We start from the raw sequence: 17,868 nt of genomic DNA, 5'->3' as shown, positions 1-17,868 counted from the left end.
ATTCTGTATATGAAGCCCATGCTTCTGCTACAGTGGCATGCAGGAGCTCTAAATTAACACCTACAAAACAGTTTCCAGTCCTGACACTATATGGCATGGTATACACAAACTGATAAAGTGAAAAGCCAAATGAGTTAGTGCAGCTAAGACACCATAAAGGTACCTTCATCCAGTTTTGCTGATAACCAGTTGGCTTTAAGAAAGTTTTGGGATTAAAAAAATCACATATTTGCCTTGAATTTACCCTTAGTAGCTGATACCATGTGCTTAGCTGTTACCATCTTGTTTGCCCATGTTAAGCATAGGCTGCATAGGCCGCTTGGCCTATAACTTATTTGGCCCCAATCTCATTTTGGCATCACTAAGCAAGATTTCTTAAGCGAGCTCTAGACGTTACCTTTTCTAGATCGGGTGCACTCTTCTCACCACAAAGCTGCGCACTTGCAGTATTATCTGAGTTCCTTTTGACGTTAGTATGCGGAAAACCTATAAAAAGTCAATTTTCAGGGGTTACATGCTCATTCCAAATCAGCTAAAACTCTTGTCGCTTTCCACTAAATATTGGAGTTTGCTATTTTTTGGTCACAGCCCACCAGTGTGTTTGCTGAAGATGTCTTGGGGACTTTCAGAAAGTTGACCTAGGAATGCATTTCGAACGTTGTTTATCATTGGCTTTGTGGTTTGTAACTTACACTTTCTGGCTTTCCATTTGCTGGTTTTATTTGCTTTAGACTCCCCATGTTCAGTTTGTCCTTTCTGTTGCCTTATCTGTGCTTTCTCTATTCTTCTACAAACTCACTTTCTGTTAATGGGTCTTTAAATCTTGTTCTTATCTCATCACATTTGCTGTGCATTCAAAGACTGAGATAAAATGTCAGGCACTCTCTTCCAAGGGCGGATGTTTTCTTTTTTTTTGCTCTGACTTGAAAGTGAGAGGATTTTTGTGACAATCTTGCTGGATACTGGCGGTAGGAAAGAGTGCTTTTTCTAGCATACAACAACATTTAAATGAACTGTGTAAGTATTTAAGAATGTATCACAATTATGAACACACAAATGAAGTGCATTTTTTGTTATTTCAGAATTGTGTTGGAAACAAACACTTTAATATGGGCAAAATTAATCATTAAACTAGATGATGCAATCTCCACACATTTTCATCTGTGCACTGTATAGTTTTATTAGTAAGCTATACGTCTGTGCAAATGTAATGGTCATTTCAATTGAAAATGTGTTGTCTGTTATGGCAGTGAGCTACCACACCATGAAAACTCCACTCTATGGCACTCCACTTTACTCTACACCTTCCCACACCACTGCACTCTAATCTGCACTACTCAACTCCACTTTACATCACTCCATGCCACTGCACTGTGCACTACTCCACTCTACGCCATATGGGAGTCGATTCACAAAAATGCCAGGGATTGTGGAAGTGACATCACATACCCTTTTACCTCAGTGACACCATCTGAAATTATATCATATGACCCTAGATCCTGATTTTTTTCCAGGAAGGAATGTCACATGACCCAAGCATCTCATGACACTCGCACTCTCTTGCAACCCCTTACACTCATTCTTAATCATTCTCACTCACCCACTTGCATTTACCCTTAATCTTGCTCATACTAACTCATAATTACTAACAGTCAGGACCAGGTTTACTAACGTTTTGCACATGTTGATGTCAATTTTGTGTTAGGGTTGGACATACTATCCAACACAAATCATGATTTGAGCTGGATATTACTGTCCTATACGCTACTAAGTGTTATTTTGCATCAAGTGGGCTTTCCATGGGTATTGCGTGGGTGCTATCCTGCAACTACCTATGGGTTTTGATGCAAATCCCTATCTGCAAACATTGGTACAGAGGAATTTATGGCAAAATCTCACGACTCCTTGAAGCAGACATAACGAGGAGAAGTGTTTTCATTTCTTTTTGTTTTCCATCATTGCATGTGTGCTGCAGTGTACCACACATACAAAATGGAAAAAGTCTTAAAGCATAGTTTTTGCACTTGAAGGAAATCATTCCAATACACTATGGCGCAATGGTGTGTGCTTTGGCGCATGGCTGCCAAAAGTTCACCAGCGCACATGTAGAGAAACAATGCACCATATGTTAGCACATATGGTGCATTTCCTCTATTTCCCTTTGACACAAGGCAGCGCAGCAGCTTTGGTGCGACGTTGCCTGCGTCAAAGAATGATAAATCTGGGCCTCAGTCTCACAGAATCACTTGCACTACTTGTCACTGACTCTCATTCACTTTTACTCTCACACAGACACAGGCACATGCTCACACATACAAATGGTGTCTCACAGAAACACACTCTCACCCACAAGCACGCAAGCAACATACATTTAAAAACATGTGTACTTACCAGAGCTGCCACCAGAGGCCCTTTTCCAGCTAAGTGTGCTCCGCTTTGTTGCACTAATAGTGAACATTAGGATATTATTCACTATTAGTATAAAGAAAAACGGGCTGCAAATAAGGAATGTGGAGCCTTACCCGTGTTCTTGGCTCTAGTTTTGCAACCTCTGAGGCAAGGGGATGCAAAGGCAGTGCTGGGGTTTGCAAGGGGCAAGCTAGGGGTCACAGATGTGACCCCTGGCGACCCCTAAATGACATCCATGCTACACCACTCCACTGTATGCCACTTGAGGCTATGCCTCTCTACTTTACCCTGTACCACTCTATTCTATGGCAGTGCACTCTTTGCCACACTACTCTACAACACTACACTCTTCACCACTACACTCAACATCACTGCAGTCCAGGCCACACCAATCTACCCTACAAACAACACTCTATGCCACTGCACTCTATCCCAATACACTCTACGCCAAAGCACTTTACTCTATAACACTTAACTCTATACCCCTTCACTCTGCGCCAATCCACTCGATGCCACTCTAATCTACTCTGCACCACTGCACTCTACACCACTTTACTCTTCACCATTACACTCTGTGCCACTCTATGCAATTGCACTCCCCCCTGCACCACTCCACTCTGTGCCACTCCACTCTATGCCACTTCAGTTGACGGCACTGTACTGCACTCCACATATCTGTACTCTACTTTGCATCACTCTACTCAACTCTACTCTACACCACTGCATTCTGACACTACTCTGCAACACTGCACTCTCTACCACTGAACTCTATGACACTTTACTCTGCACTATTTCACTCTATGCCACTGCACCCTATACCACTGCATTTTATGGCACTTAACTCTACTCTGCACCACTCTGTGCTTTTCTACTCTGCACAGCTCTACACCACTGCTCTCTGTGCAACTCAGCTGTGCTCTGCACTCTACACTATTGCACTTTATACCACTCAACTGTATTCTTCACCACTGCCCTCTGCAACACTCAACCCTATGCCAATCCACTCTACACCACCAATGCACTCTGTGCCACTCAACTGTGCACCACTCTACTCTGTGCCACTCTACTCTGCGCCAGTGTACACTCTGCCACTCTTCTTTGTCCCACCCTGCTCTGCATCACTGCACTCAACTATGCACCACTGTAATCTATGCCACTGCATTCTATGATGCTGCATTATACGCCACTGAATTCAATGCCACTGCACTCTGTGCCACTGAGCTCAATGTCACTATTACCTGCAACACTTTACGCCAATGCAATCTACACCAGTCCATTCTTTGCCACTTCAGTGTATGCCACACTACAAGACTATAAACTATGCCATTCCAATACACAATACCCTCTGCCACTCCACTGTACAACACTCTACTCCACTTTTTGCCATTCCACTCTACAACACTCCACGCCACTCTCCTCTATGCCACTAATTTTTAGCCATGCTGTACAGCAGCCACACTGGTTAACAACATGACTAAAACACATTGGCTTTGCCAATGCAATGGCTCTTGTGTAGGCATGACCTATTGGTTTTGCCAATGCTTGTTACTTACCACTGTGGCCAGGCTTCAAATAGGCGCATGGGCCTATTTTTCCACAGGAACATGCGGTTATTATACTAAAGACTGAAAACGTTCCTGCTGGACATGTTTGTGACGTCCTTTGCTCAAAAGACTATTGTGGGGTCCAGCAACGAGGTAGTAGCTGTATACTGGCTTGCTTGTGGATGTGATGTTGCAGTATGCACATGGGAGAAATGTGCTTTGGCAGCTAATAGCATGACTGCAGTGGCAGCACTGGTGATGAAGGACTCAGGACGTGTCTTGCTGTCTAAAATTATTCTCAAATTTCTGGCATTGGAAGACTGGGAATGTGACTCAGAGGAAAGATGGGACTAGGCAAGGGTGTGGAGCCTGGAGATGCTGGAACGTACATAACCTCTTTGGGGGAGTTTGTTGAATATGGGAGGAAATTCAGTGACCGACGGCAGTGAGACCGCAGGGTATATGAGACTGGAGATTGTAAGGAAGGGTTGGGAAAGAGAAGAAATAAATATGAGCTTTGTATGCACAGACTAGACAGGAGAAAGTCAAATGAAGATATAGGACCTGATTACAACTTTGGAGGAGGTGTTAATCCATCCCAAATGTGGCGGATATACCACCAGCCGTATTACGAGTTCCATAGGATATAATGGGCTCGTAATATGGCTGGTGGTAAATCCGTCACTTTACCGTCACTTTTGGGACGGATTAACACCTCCTCCAAAGTTGTAATCAGGCCCATAGGGGGTCATTCTAACATTGGCGGGCGGCGGAGGCCGCCCGCCAATGTTCCCCCGTCAAAATACCGCTCCGCGGTCACAAGACCGCTGAGGGTATTTTGAGATTTGCCCTGGGCTGGCGGGCGGCCGCCAAAAGGCCGCCTGCCAGCCCAGGGCAAATCGACCTTCCCACGAGGACGCCGGCTCCGAATGGAGCCGGCGTAGTGGGAAGGTGCGACGGGTGCTGTTGCACCCGTCGCGTATTTCAGTGTCTGCTTTGCAGACACTGAAATACTTTGTGGGGCCCTCTTACGGGGGCCCCTGCAGTGCTCATGCCATTGGCATGGGCACTGCAGGGGCCCCCAGGGGCCCCGCGGCACCCCCTACCGCCATCCTGTTCCTGGCGGGAGACCCGCCAGGAACTGGATGGCGGTAGGGGGTGTCAGAGCTGCGGCTGAACCGCCGCGGTCAGAATGCCCTTGGGAGCACCGCCAGCCTGTTGGCGGTGCTCCCGTGGTCGGTGACCCTGGCGGTCACCGGCCGCCAGGGTCAAAATGACCCCATAGTGTCTCCAAGAATGTGGTGTAGGACTGTGGGGCATTTCAGCTAGTATGAGAGCATTTAGAGTACCCTATAAGGATATGCGCAGAAAGACTGGTTCGATTAATAGAAGAACCACATGATGCATTCTATTTTCAATTAAAGCACCCATAGAGCCCTCTTGAAAAAACAAGGTGCTAAATATGTTACTTACTAAACACAATATTAAGTGCACCTAGTAGTTACACTGAATTATCGAAAACATTGTGGAAAAAATCAAAGTTTGAGTATCCTCGTTACCAGGGCTCCAAAACGGTTGAGTATCATATTGAATAATGAATACTTTCTATCATGCTTCCACCTCCCCTCCCACATGTAAGCCTGGAATTATGAATCTTTATATTTGTAGTGATGCCATGAGGCGACCCTGTTGTACTCAGTCAGTTTCCACTCCTCCACCCTTTCCAGGAATCTCCTACAGCGTTTCTGTCTTGGGTGCAATCTTTCCATGCTACTTTGTTTTTGTAAAACATACTTCTGTTCTAGAATGGTATTCCTACTCTGTTTGAAGTGAGTACTGTTCACAGCCTGTCCTTGTGTCTGGCTGGCTCAGCAAGCTCACTGTGTAGTGTTTACAGCTTCTGTTAGTAGTAAACACATTACATAAAACGTGCGGTTTTTACAACCCTCCTGTGTGTCTGGCAGTAGTAGGCCCTCGATCCTAGATGGAACTGGATCAGTTTTGGGATTTACAGCAGTAGAACGGTTTCACCTATGCGCTAATCTGTTTATTTTTTTTTCATATTTTAAGTCTACTCCCACCAGAATAGCCAGAAACCCTCGTGTTCACTTCACATTTCTGAGGCAAACAGTTATTAGATCTGGAATTCCTCCAGCTCACGGCACAGAACCCATTTGTCAGCTTCATCACTCACAGTGCTTAATTTGTAAATAAAAAGGTGCCGCTGCCCAACGCCCTCCTCTTGAACACGCGGCTGCTGCAATTCAATGTGTGAACATGGAATAACTGAGGTGGCGTACCCCTGAAGCCGTTGCGGGCCTCTTCAATCCATATAAAGCCATCCCCTGCCCCTTCAGCTCACTCTTGCAGCTTTCTACTTTCTTCCTTTGTGACGCTTTTTCGTTGTTCTCTTCCTCAGTCTTTCCCATATGTGTTTTTTGCTCGCAGCAAATGCTTGAGGCAGAAGAATAAGCCCCGGCCCTAAAAAATAAGAGCCGGTGCTCAGCACCGGAAGCAACAAGCACAAACTAAGCACTGATCACTCACCTACCAAAGTTTTTTCTTAAAGCAGTTTGAAGACGTTATGAGTTGTGTTATTTTATCCGTATAAAAACTTCTTTAGAAATAAACTGAGGCTTATGCCATGGTCACACCAAGTTCTCCCTAAAGCCTTTCACATCCTTTAAAATATAACGGGCTGGAGTCTGGACTGGGATTCCCTGTACAGTCTAAAAAGCATATGTTTGGAAACTCCAGGGACGTTTTTTCAAAAGTTGCTTAATACTGTATGTGAGCTTCCAGCCTTAGCAACAACCTGCTACATTTACTTGCTTTGAAATCAGAGACGTATTATGACATGGGCAAAGTGAGCAACTGCCCAGGGCGCCCATCTTCCAAGGACCTCCTTGTGAAAGTTAACTTTCGTTCACACTTCACCTCTGTCTATTTCTATGACTCGGCCTCTCTCCTTCTTTCTGCCTACCGCTACCTTTGACGCTTTCTCTCTTTGCGCAGTGTAATGTTAACGATTTTTGGGAACCCCCAGAAAGACATATTTCAGCTGTTTTGGAAAACTCACGTCCAAAAGATATGTTGGCATCATGTGCACTTCAATTAGGAGATAATGGGTAGTAACATTCAAAGTTGTTACGAACAAGGGGCCCCAAGATATGTTGTGCAAGGCTTCCAATAATCCTTAAGGCAACACTGTTTGAAATTCTGGACAGGGGCAAGTTCAGCCACCTCCTCAATCCCTCATGATGGCTGTTTGGTCACAAGTCTCTCTTCTTGGCTATGTAAATCTGTGTCTCTTAGCCCAATTTATGATTTTTTTCTGACAAACCCTATGTTTTTCCTTTAGTGGACTTGATGATCTACAGGCTCAGTGGAAGTGCTTCAAATTTCCTAACTCTCATTCATCAGCAGAACTAACCTCCTCTAATGAAAGTACATCAAAAGGACCCACCTAACTCTTCGACTAAGCCACAACTTCATCTTCAACAAATGTCTTGTTGACACTTGTATTCACGCTTTTCCTTATATGAAAGTAAAAGTGCGAAGAAATCTAAAAACACTTGGTTCACTTCAGAATTAATAATGGAAAGCTTAAGATACAGACAACAGAGCAACCTCGGCATTATTTGAGTTCGGAAGATTGCGATTGTAATTGTATCTATATAGTGCTTACTACCCCTGGCAAGGTGTCAAAGCGCTTTTCGGCAAGTAGCACGCTACTCTGGAACCCAAGAGGAATTAGTGGTGAATTCGTATCGGGAAATATGAGTTCAGTATTAGTATTAGTATGAGTTGATTTGAGCGGAGGATATGTGAGTTTGTTAGTTGGATTGACTAGAGTAATGGAAGGATAGAGGAGGGAAGAATCCAGAAGTGTTCATTAGGAGTTTAAAGTAATAGGATGAGGCTTGGGATGGGTGAAGAAGAGATGGAGAAGGGAAGAGTTTGTGGAAAGGGGATAGGGAGATCATAGTAGTAGAAGCAGTTTTGGATGAGTCAAAGGTGAGATAAAGGAGGGAGAATTTAGTAGAGTTGTTTGGGAGATCATAGTAGTAAACTGAGGTTTGAGGTGAGCTAGATGCAGTGGAGGAGAGACTAGTTTAGCCAGGGTTATTTTGGAGATCGAAGTAGTACAGTGGGTTTGGGATGAGTCAGAGTGGGTATGCAGGATAGATTGATAGAGGCATAGGGTGATGGGGAGACAGAGTAAAGCTTACAAGAGAGCACATTTTTTTTTTTCTTTCTTTCTTTCTTTCTTTTTTATTTATTTATTTATTTATTTATTTATTCATTTATTTATTCAAGTTTATTTATTTATTTTATTTTGTTCCTCTAGTTCAATAGGACTAGAGTAATAAATAAATAGATATGTAAATACATAGTAAGGAATATATGCTTAAGGAATCTAATAATGGGTATAATAATATGAGATGTAAAGACTTTCAAGATTTGCAATATTTTATGTTAATTTATAAGTGAACTTTTCTAACATTCATTTATCTTTCCTCAATTTTTAAATAGCGAAATGCTTGCTGATAAAATAGTTAAGATAACATTTGCTCATTGTGATAGAAAAAAGAAAGCAGGGATTCATAAGTTTTTAATATAGGAACTTATCTACGAGCTATGCAATGACCTATGAACATGTTAAGCATAGAATAATATACACATATGTATATATGTGTATACAGACATATACATATACACACATGCACACACGCATACACACATATATAATTTTAACCGTGAGTAAATATACATTTGGTAAACAAGCTTAAAGAGTATGTGTATATTTTATTATTATGAAATAGGAACCATACATATTTCTTAACCGCTTCTGTGCCTTGGACGAGATCATCTCGTCCAAGGCTACAGTTCCCCTGTGCCTTGGACGAGATCATCTCGTCCAAGGCACAGGGGAACTTGGGGGAGCGCTAGCGCGTCCCCCGTTCACCCCCCTCCCCCCCAAGGCGGGGATGGAAGGGGAACACCTTCCCCTTCCACCCCCACCCCCCACCCACCCCCCTGTGACGTCAGCACGCGAATGAGCGCTGATTTGTCACAGGAGCCTCCCCAGAGCTTCCAGCGCGATTGAAAGAGAAATGCAAAAGCATTTCTCTTTCAATCACTGGGGGAGGCCCGGAGGGGCTTCAAAGGGAAGGAAAAGTATTTCCTTCCCTTTGATGTCTCTCCGAGGGCAATCCGGCTTTTGAAACCCCACTAGACACCAGGGATTTTAATTTTTTTTTACTGAAATTTCCATAAGGGAGCGACCCCTTGGGCAAGGGTCGCTCCCATGGGGGGCATTTTTTCGGGAAGGCCTTTCTGCCACCCTGGGGGCAGATCGGCCTATTATTAGGCCGATAACCTCTAGGCACCAGGGACCATTTTTTTTTTTTTTTTTTTATGTTTCAGTTTTTTTTTTTTAGGTGGGGAGCGTCCCCTTAGGCAAGGGTCGCTCCCCTTGGGGGAAAATTATATTTAGGCCATTTCTGCCCCCCTTGGGGGCAGATTGGCCTATTTTGATGAGGCCAATCTGCCCCCAAGGGGGGCAGAAACCACTAGACACCAGGGAGTTTTTTCTTTGCGTGAATTTCACGCAAGGGGAGCGACCCCTTAGGCAAGGGTCGCTCCCTGGGGGGGGCAAATTTATTTTAGGCCATTTCTGCCCCCCTGGGGGCAGATCAGCCTATTATTAGGCCGATCTGCCCCCGGGGGGGGGGGGCAGAACCCTCTAGGCGCCAGGGCAAATTTTTTTTGTTGTGTTTTTTGTTGTTGTTTGTTTGTTTTTTTAGAGATGGGTAGCGACCCATCAGGCAAGGGTCGCTGCCCTGGGGGGCAAATTGTATTTAGGCCATTTCTGCCCCCCTGGGGGGCAGATTGGCTGATTTTAGGTCAATCTGCCCCCAAGGGGGCAGAAACCACTAGGCACCTGGGATTTGTTTTTTGGCGCATATGTCACGCAGAGGGAGCGACCCCGTAGACAAGGGTTGGGGGCAAATTTATTTTAGGCCATATCTGCCCCCCCTGGGGGCAGATCGGCCTATTATTAGGCCGATCTGCCCCCAGGAGGGCAGAAACCTCTAGGTGCCAGGGGAATTTTTTTTTGTGTGTTTTTTTTTTTTGTTTGTTTGTTTTTTTAGAGATGGGGAGCGACCCATCAGGCAAGGGTCGCTCCCCTCGGGGGCAAATTGTATTTAGGCCATTTCTGCCCCCCTTGGGGGCAGATTGGCTGATTTTAGGTCAATCTGCCCCCAAGGGGGCAGAAACCACTAGGCACCTGGGATTTGTTTTTTGGCGCCAATGTCACGCAGGGGGAGCGGCCCCGTAGGCAAGGGTCGCTCCCGGGCGGGGGGGGGTTGGGGGGGCAAATTTATTTTAGGCCATTTCTGCCCCCAGGGGGGGGGCAGAACCCTCTAGGCGCCAGGGCACATTTTATTTTTGTGTTTTTTTGTTTTTTAGAGATTGGTAGCGACCCATCAGGCAAGGGTCGCTGCCCTGGGGGGCAAATTGTATTTAGGCCATTTCTGCCCCCCTTGGGGGCAGATTGGCCGATTTTAGGTCAATCTGCCCCCAAGGGGGCAGAAACCACTAGGCACCTGGGAATTTGTTTTTTGGCGCCAATGTCACGCAGGGGGACGACCCCGTAGGCAAGGGTCGCTCCCGGGGGGGCGGGAGGGGGGGGGGTTGGGGGGGCAAATTTATTTTAGGCCATTTCTGCCCCCCCCTCCCGGGGCCGGCTGAGCTAGAGGCCAAACTCCACAGGTAGGCACTTTGCAAAAAACACCTCTGTTTTCTGTGAAAAAATATGTTGTGTCCACGTTGTGTTTTGGGCCATTTCCTTTCGTGGGCGCTAGGCCTACCCACAGAAGTGAGGTACCATTTTTATCGAGAGACTTAGGGGAACGCTGGGTGGAAGGAAATTTGTGGCTCCTCTCAGATTCCAGAACTTTCTGCCACAGAAATGTGAGGAACATGTGTTTTTGTAGCCACATTTTGAGGTTTGCAAAGGATTCTGGGTAACAGAACCTGGTCCGAGCCCCACAAGTCACCCCATCTTGGATTCCCGTAGGTCTCTAGTTTTCAAAAATGCACAGGGTTGGTAGGTTTCCCTAGGTGCCGGCTGAGCTACAGGCCAAAATCCACAGGTAGGCACTGTTTTCTTTCAAAAATTTGGATGTGTCCACGTTGCGCTTTGGGGCGTTTCCTGTCACGGGCGCTAGGCCTACCCACACAAGTGAGGTATCTTTTTTATCGGGAGACTTGGGGGAACGCTGGGTGGAAGGAAATTTGTGGCTCCTCTCAGATTCCAGAACTTTCTGCCACAGAAATGTGAGGAACATGTGTTTTTTTTGCCAAATTTTGAGGTTTGCAAAGGATTCTGGGTAACAGAACCTGGTCCGAGCCCCACAAGTCACCCCTCCTTGGATTCCCCTAGGTCTCTAGTTTTCAGAAATGCACAGGTTCGGTAGGTTTCCCTAGGTGCCGGCTGAGCTAGAGGCCAAAATCTACAGGTAGGCACTTCGCAAAAAACACCTCTGTTTTCTTCAAAAAATTTGGATGTGTCCACGTTGCGCTTTGGGGCGTTTCCTGTCGCGGGCGCTAGGCCTACCCACACAAGTGAGGTATCGTTTGTATTGGGAGACTTGGGGGAACGCTAGGTGGAAGGAAATTTGTGGCTCCTCTCAGATTCCAGAACTTTCTGCCACAGAAATGTGAGGAACATGTGTTTTTTTAGCCAAATTTTGAGGTTTGCAAAGGATTCTGGGTAACAGAACCTGGTCCGAGCCCCGCAAGTCACCCCATCTTGGATTCCCCTAGGTCTCTAGTTTTCAGAAATGCACAGGTTTGGTAGGTTTCCCTAGGTGCCGGCTGAGCTAGAGGCCAAAATCTACAGGTAGGCACTTCGCAAAAAACACCTCTGTTTTCTTCCAAAAATTTGGATGTGTCCACGTTGCGCTATGGGGCGTATCCTGTCGCGGGCGCCAGGCCTACCCACACAAGTGAGGTATCATTTTTATCGGGAGACTTGGGGGAACGCTGGGTGTAAGGAAATTTGTGGCTCCTCTCAGATTCCAGAACTTTCTGCCACAGAAATGAGGAACATGTGTTTTTTTAGCCAAATTTTTAGGTTTGCAAAGGATTCTGGGTAACAGAACCTGGTCCGAGCCCCGCTAGTCACCCCATCTTGGATTTCCCTAGGTCTCTAGTTTTCAGAAATGCACAGGTTTGGTAGGTTTCCCTAGGTGCCGGCTGAGCTAGAGGCCAAAATCTACAGGTAGGCACTTCGCAAAAAACACCTCTGTTTTCTTCCAAAAATTTGGATGTGTCCACGTTGCGCTTTGGGGCGTATCCTGTCGCGGACGCCAGGCCTACCCACACAAGTGAGGTATCATTTTTATGGGGAGACTTGGGGGAACGCTGGGTGGAAAGAAATTTTTGTCTCCTCTCAGATTCCAGAACTTTCTGCCACAGAAATGAGGAACATGTGTTTTTTTAGCCAAATTTTTAGGTTTGCAAAGGATTCTGGGTAACAGAACCTGGTCCGAGCCCCGCAAGTCACCCCATCTTGGATTCCCCTAGGTCTCTAGTTTTCAGAAATGCACAGGTTTGGTAGGTTTCCCTAGGTGCCGGCTGAGCTAGAGGCCAAAATCTACAGGTAGGCACTTCGCAAAAAACACCTCTGTTTTCTTCCAAAAATTTGGATGTGTCCACGTTGCGCTATGGGGCGTATCCTGTCGCGGGCGCCAGGCCTACCCACACAAGTGAGGTATCATTTTTATCGGGAGACTTGGGGGAACGCTGGGTGTAAGGAAATTTGTGGCTCCTCTCAGATTCCAGAACTTTCTGCCACAGAAATGAGGAACATGTGTTTTTTTAGCCAAATTTTTAGGTTTGCAAAGGATTCTGGGTAACAGAACCTGGTCCGAGCCCCGCTAGTCACCCCATCTTGGATTTCCCTAGGTCTCTAGTTTTCAGAAATGCACAGGTTTGGTAGGTTTCCCTAGGTGCCGGCTGAGCTAGAGGCCAAAATCTACAGGTAGGCACTTCGCAAAAAACACCTCTGTTTTCTTCCAAAAATTTGGATGTGTCCACGTTGCGCTTTGGGGCGTATCCTGTCGCGGACGCCAGGCCTACCCACACAAGTGAGGTATCGTTTTTATGGGGAGACTTGGGGGAACGCTGGGTGGAAAGAAATTTTTGTCTCCTCTCAGATTCCAGAACTTTCTGCCACAGAAATGAGGAACATGTGTTTTTTTAGCCAAATTTTTAGGTTTGCAAAGGATTCTGGGTAACAGAACCTGGTCCGAGCCCCGCTAGTCACCCCATCTTGGATTTCCCTAGGTCTCTAGTTTTCAGAAATGCACAGGTTTGGTAGGTTTCCCTAGGTGCCGGCTGAGCTAGAGGCCAAAATCTACAGGTAGGCACTTCGCAAAAAACACCTCTGTTTTCTTCCAAAAATTTGGATGTGTCCACGTTGCGCTTTGGGGCGTTTCCTGTCGCGGGCGCTAGGCCTACCCACACAAGTGAGGTATCATTTTTATCGGGAGACTTGGGGGAACGCTGGGTGGAAGGAAATTTGTGGCTCCTCTCAGATTCCAGAACTTTCTGCCACAGAAATGTGAGGAACATGTGTTTTTTTAGCCAAATTTTGAGGTTTGCAAAGGATTCTGGGTAACAGAACCTGGTCCGAGCCCCGCAAGTCACCCCTCCTTGGATTCCCCTAGGTCTCTAGTTTTCAGAAATGCACAGGTTTGGTAGGTTTCCCTAGGTGCCGGCTGAGCTAGAGGCCAACATCTACAGGTAGGCACTTCGCAAAAAACATCTCTGTTTTCTTCCAAAAATTTGGATGTGTCCACGTTGCGCTTTGGGGCGTTTCCTGTCGCGGGCGCTAGGCCTACCCACACAAGTGAGGTATCGTTTTTATCGGGAGACTTAGGGGAACGCTGGGTGGAAGGAAATTTGTGGCTCCTCTCAGATTCCAGAACTTTCTGCCACAGAAATGTGAGGAACATGTGTTTTTTTAGCCAAATTCTGAGGTTTGCAAAGGATTCTGGGTAACAGAACCTGGTCCGAGCCCCGCAAATCACCCCTCCTTGGATTCCCCTAGGTCTCTAATTTTCAGAAATGCACAGGTTTGGTAGGTTTCCCTAGGTGCCGGCTGAGCTAGAGGCCAAAATCTACAGGTAGGCACTTCGCAAAAAACATCTCTGTTTTCTTCCAAAAATGTGGATGTGTCCACGTTGCGCTTTGGGGCGTATCCTGTCGCGGGCGCTAGGCCTACCCACACAAGTGAGGTATCATGTTTATCGGGAGACTTGGGGGAACGCTGGGTGGAAGGAAATTCGTGGCTCCTCTCAGATTCCAGAACTTTCTGCCACAGAAATGTGAGGAACATGTGTTTTTTTAGCCAAATTTTGAGGTTTGCAAAGGATTCTGGGTAACAGAACCTGGTCCGAGCCCCGCAAGTCACCCCATCTTGGATTCCCCTAGGTCTCTAGTTTTCAGAAATGCACAGGTTTGGTAGGTTTCCCTAGGTGCCGGCTGAGCTAGAGGCCAAAATCAACAGGTAGGCACTTCGCAAAAAACGCCTCTGTTTTCTTCCAAAAATTTGGATGTGTCCACGTTGCGCTTTGGGGCGTTTCCTGTCGCGGGCGCTAGGCCTACCCACACAAGTGAGGTATCATTTTTATCGGGAGACTTGGGGGAACGCTGGGTGGAAGGAAATGTGTGGCTCCTCTCAGATTCCAGAACTTTCTGCCACAGAAATGTGAGGAACATGTGTTTTTTTTAGCCAAATTTTGAGGTTTGCAAAGGATTCTGGGTAACAGAACCTGGTCCGAGCCCCGCAAGTCACCCCTCCTTGGATTCCCCTAGGTCTCTAGTTTTCAGAAATGCACAGGTTTGGTAGGTTTCCCTAGGTGCCGGCTGAGCTAGAGGCCAAAATCTACAGGTAGGCACTTCGCAAAAAACACCTCTGTTTTCTTTAAAAAAAATGGATGAGTCCACGTTGCGCTTTGGGGCGTTTCCTGTCGCGGGCGCTAGGCCTACCCACACAAGTGAGGTATCATTTTTATCGGGAGACTTGGGGGAACATAGATTAGGAAAACAAGTGTTATTGCCCCTTGTCTTTCTCTACATTTTGTCCTTCCAAATATAGGAGAGTGTGTAAAAAAGACATCTATTTGAGAAATGCCCTGTAATTCACATGCTAGTATGGTCACCCCGGAATTCAGAGATGTGCAAATAACCACTGCTCCTCAACACCTTATCTTGTGCCCTTTTTGGAAATACAAAGGTTTTCTTGATAGCAATTTTTTACTCTTTATATTTCAGCAAATGAATTGCTGTATACCCGGTATAGAATGAAAATGCACTGCAGGGTGCAGCTCATTTATTGGCTCTGGGTTCCTCGGGTTCTTGATGAACCTACAAGCCCTATATATCCCCGCAACCAGAGGAGTCCAGCAGACGTAACGGTATATTGCTTTCGATAATCTGACATTGCAGGGAAAAGTTACAGAGTAAAACGTAGAGAAACATTTATGTTTTTTTCACCTCAATTTCAATATTTTTCTTTTTCAGTTGTTATTTTCTGTAGGAAACCCTTGTAGGATCTACACAAATGACCCCTTGCTGAGTTCAGAATTTTGTCTACTTTTCAGAAATGTTTAGGTTTCTGGGATCCAGCATTGGTTTCATGCCCATTTCTGTCACTGACTGGAAGGAGGCTGAAAGCACAAAAAATTGCAAAAATGGGGTATGTCCCAGTAAAATGCCAAAATTGTGTTGGAAAATTGGGTTTTCTGATTCAAGTCTGCCTGTTCCTGAAAGCTGGGAAGCTGCTGAGTTTAGCACCTCAAACCCTTTGTTGATGCCATTTTCAGGGGAAAAACCACAAGCCTTCTTCTGCAGCCACTTTTTCCAATTTGTTTGAAAAAAACGAAATTTTCCCTGTATTTTGGCCAATTTCTTGTCCTCCTTCAGGGGAACCCACAAAGTCTGGGTACCTCTAGAATCCCTAGGATGTTGGAAAAAAAGGACGCAAATTTGGCTTGGTTAGCTTATGTGGACAAAAAGTTATGAGGGCCTAAGCACAAACTGCCCCAAATAGGCAAAAAAAGGCCTGGCACAGGAGGGGGAAAAGCCCTGGCAGCGAAGGGGTTAAAGAACTGTACATATCTAGAATATACACATAATCAGATTATAAATACTTATTGTAAAGAAATGGCTCCCTGTTGCAGTTACCCCCCACTTTTTGCCTGATACTGATGCTGACTTGACTGAGAAGTGTGCTGGGACCCTGCTAATTAGGCCCCAGCACCAGTGTTCTTTCACCTAAAATGTACTATTGTCTCCACAATTGGCACAACCCTGGCACCCAGGTAAGTCCCTTGTAACTGGTACCCCTGGTACCACAGGCCCTGATGCCAGGGAAGGTCTCTAAGGTCTGCAGCATATCTTATGCCTCCCTGGGGACCCCTCACTCAGCACAGACACACTGCTTGCCAGCTTGTGTGTGCTAGTGGGGATATAATGACTAATTCGACATGGCACTCCCCTCAGGGTGCCATGCCAACCTCACACTGCCTGTGGCATAGGTAAGTCACCCCTCTAGCAGGCCTTACAGCCCTAAGGCAGGGTGCACTATACCACAGGTGGGGGCATAGGTGCATGAGCACTATGCCCCTACAGTGTCTAAGCAAAACCTTAGACATTGTAAGTGCAGGGTAGCCATAAGAGTATATGGTCTGGGAGTCTGTCAAAAATGAACTCCACAGCTCCATAATGGCTACACTGAATACTGGGAAGTTTGGTTTCAAACTTCTCAGAACAATAAACCCACACTGATGCCAGTGTTGGATTTATTAAAAAATGCACACAGATGGCATCTTAGAGATGCCCCCTGTATTTTACCCAATTGTTCAGTGCAGGACAGACTGTTCTGTGCCAGCCTGCTGCTGAGAGATGAGTTTCTGACCCCATGTGGTGAGGGCCTTTGTGCTCTCTGAGGACAGAAACAAAGCCTGCTCTGGGTGGAGGTGCTTCACACCTCCCCCCTGCAGGAACTGTAACACCTAGCAGTGAGCCTCAAAGGCTCAGGCTTCAAGTTACCATGCCCCAGGGCACTCCAGCTAGTAGAGATGCCTGCCCCCTGGACACAGCCCCCACTTATGGCGGCAAGTCCAGGGGAGATAATGAGAAAAACAAGGCGGAGTCACTGGCCAGTCAGGACAGCCCCTAAGGTGTCCTGAGCTGAGGTGACTTTGACTATTAGAAATCCTCCATCTTGCAGATGGAGGATTCCCCCAGTAGGATTAGGGATGTGCCCCCTCCCCTCAGGGAGGAGGCACAAAGAGGGTGTAGCCACCCTCAGGGCTAGTAGCCATTGGCTACTAACCCCCCAGACCTAAACATCCCCCTAAATTGAGTATTTAGGGGCTCCCAGAACACAACAAGATAGATTCCTGCAACGTAAGAAGAAGAGGACTGCTAAGCTGAAAAATCCTGCAGAGAAGTCGGAGACACCAACTGCTTTGGCCCCAGCTCTACCGGCCTGTCTCCCCACTTCTAAAGACACTGCTCCAGCGGCGCTTTCCCCAGGGACCAGTGACCTCTGAATCCTCAGAGGACTGCCCTGCTCTAGAAGGACCAAGAACTCCCGAGGACAGCGGCTCTGTTCACCCAAGACTGCAACTTTGTAACAAAGGAGCAACTTTAAAACAACTTGCGTTTCCCGCCGGAAGCGTGAGACTTGACACTCTGCACCCGACGCCCCCGGCTCGACTTGTGGAGAACAGTCACTTCAGGGAGGACTCCCTGGCGACTGCGAGACCGTGAGTAGCCAGAGTTGCCCCCCTGAGCCCCCACAGCGACGCCTGCAGAGGGAATCCCGAGG

The 17,868-nt window shown here is 46.6% G+C and overlaps 1 long non-coding RNA gene across 1 annotated transcript in view; it reads left to right on the top strand.

Moving 5' to 3' along the window:
• The window catches only part of LOC138301061 (uncharacterized), a 330,240-nt gene that overhangs the window by 20,500 nt on the left and 291,872 nt on the right, over positions 1-17,868 (top strand). The window lies entirely within an intron of this gene.

This window comes from Pleurodeles waltl, chromosome 6 (genome assembly GCF_031143425.1).
Source record: "Pleurodeles waltl isolate 20211129_DDA chromosome 6, aPleWal1.hap1.20221129, whole genome shotgun sequence".
NCBI lineage: Eukaryota > Metazoa > Chordata > Amphibia > Caudata > Salamandridae > Pleurodeles > Pleurodeles waltl.
The sequence above is the reverse complement of the archived record's forward strand: the minus strand, read 5'-3'. Positions and strand labels throughout refer to the sequence as shown.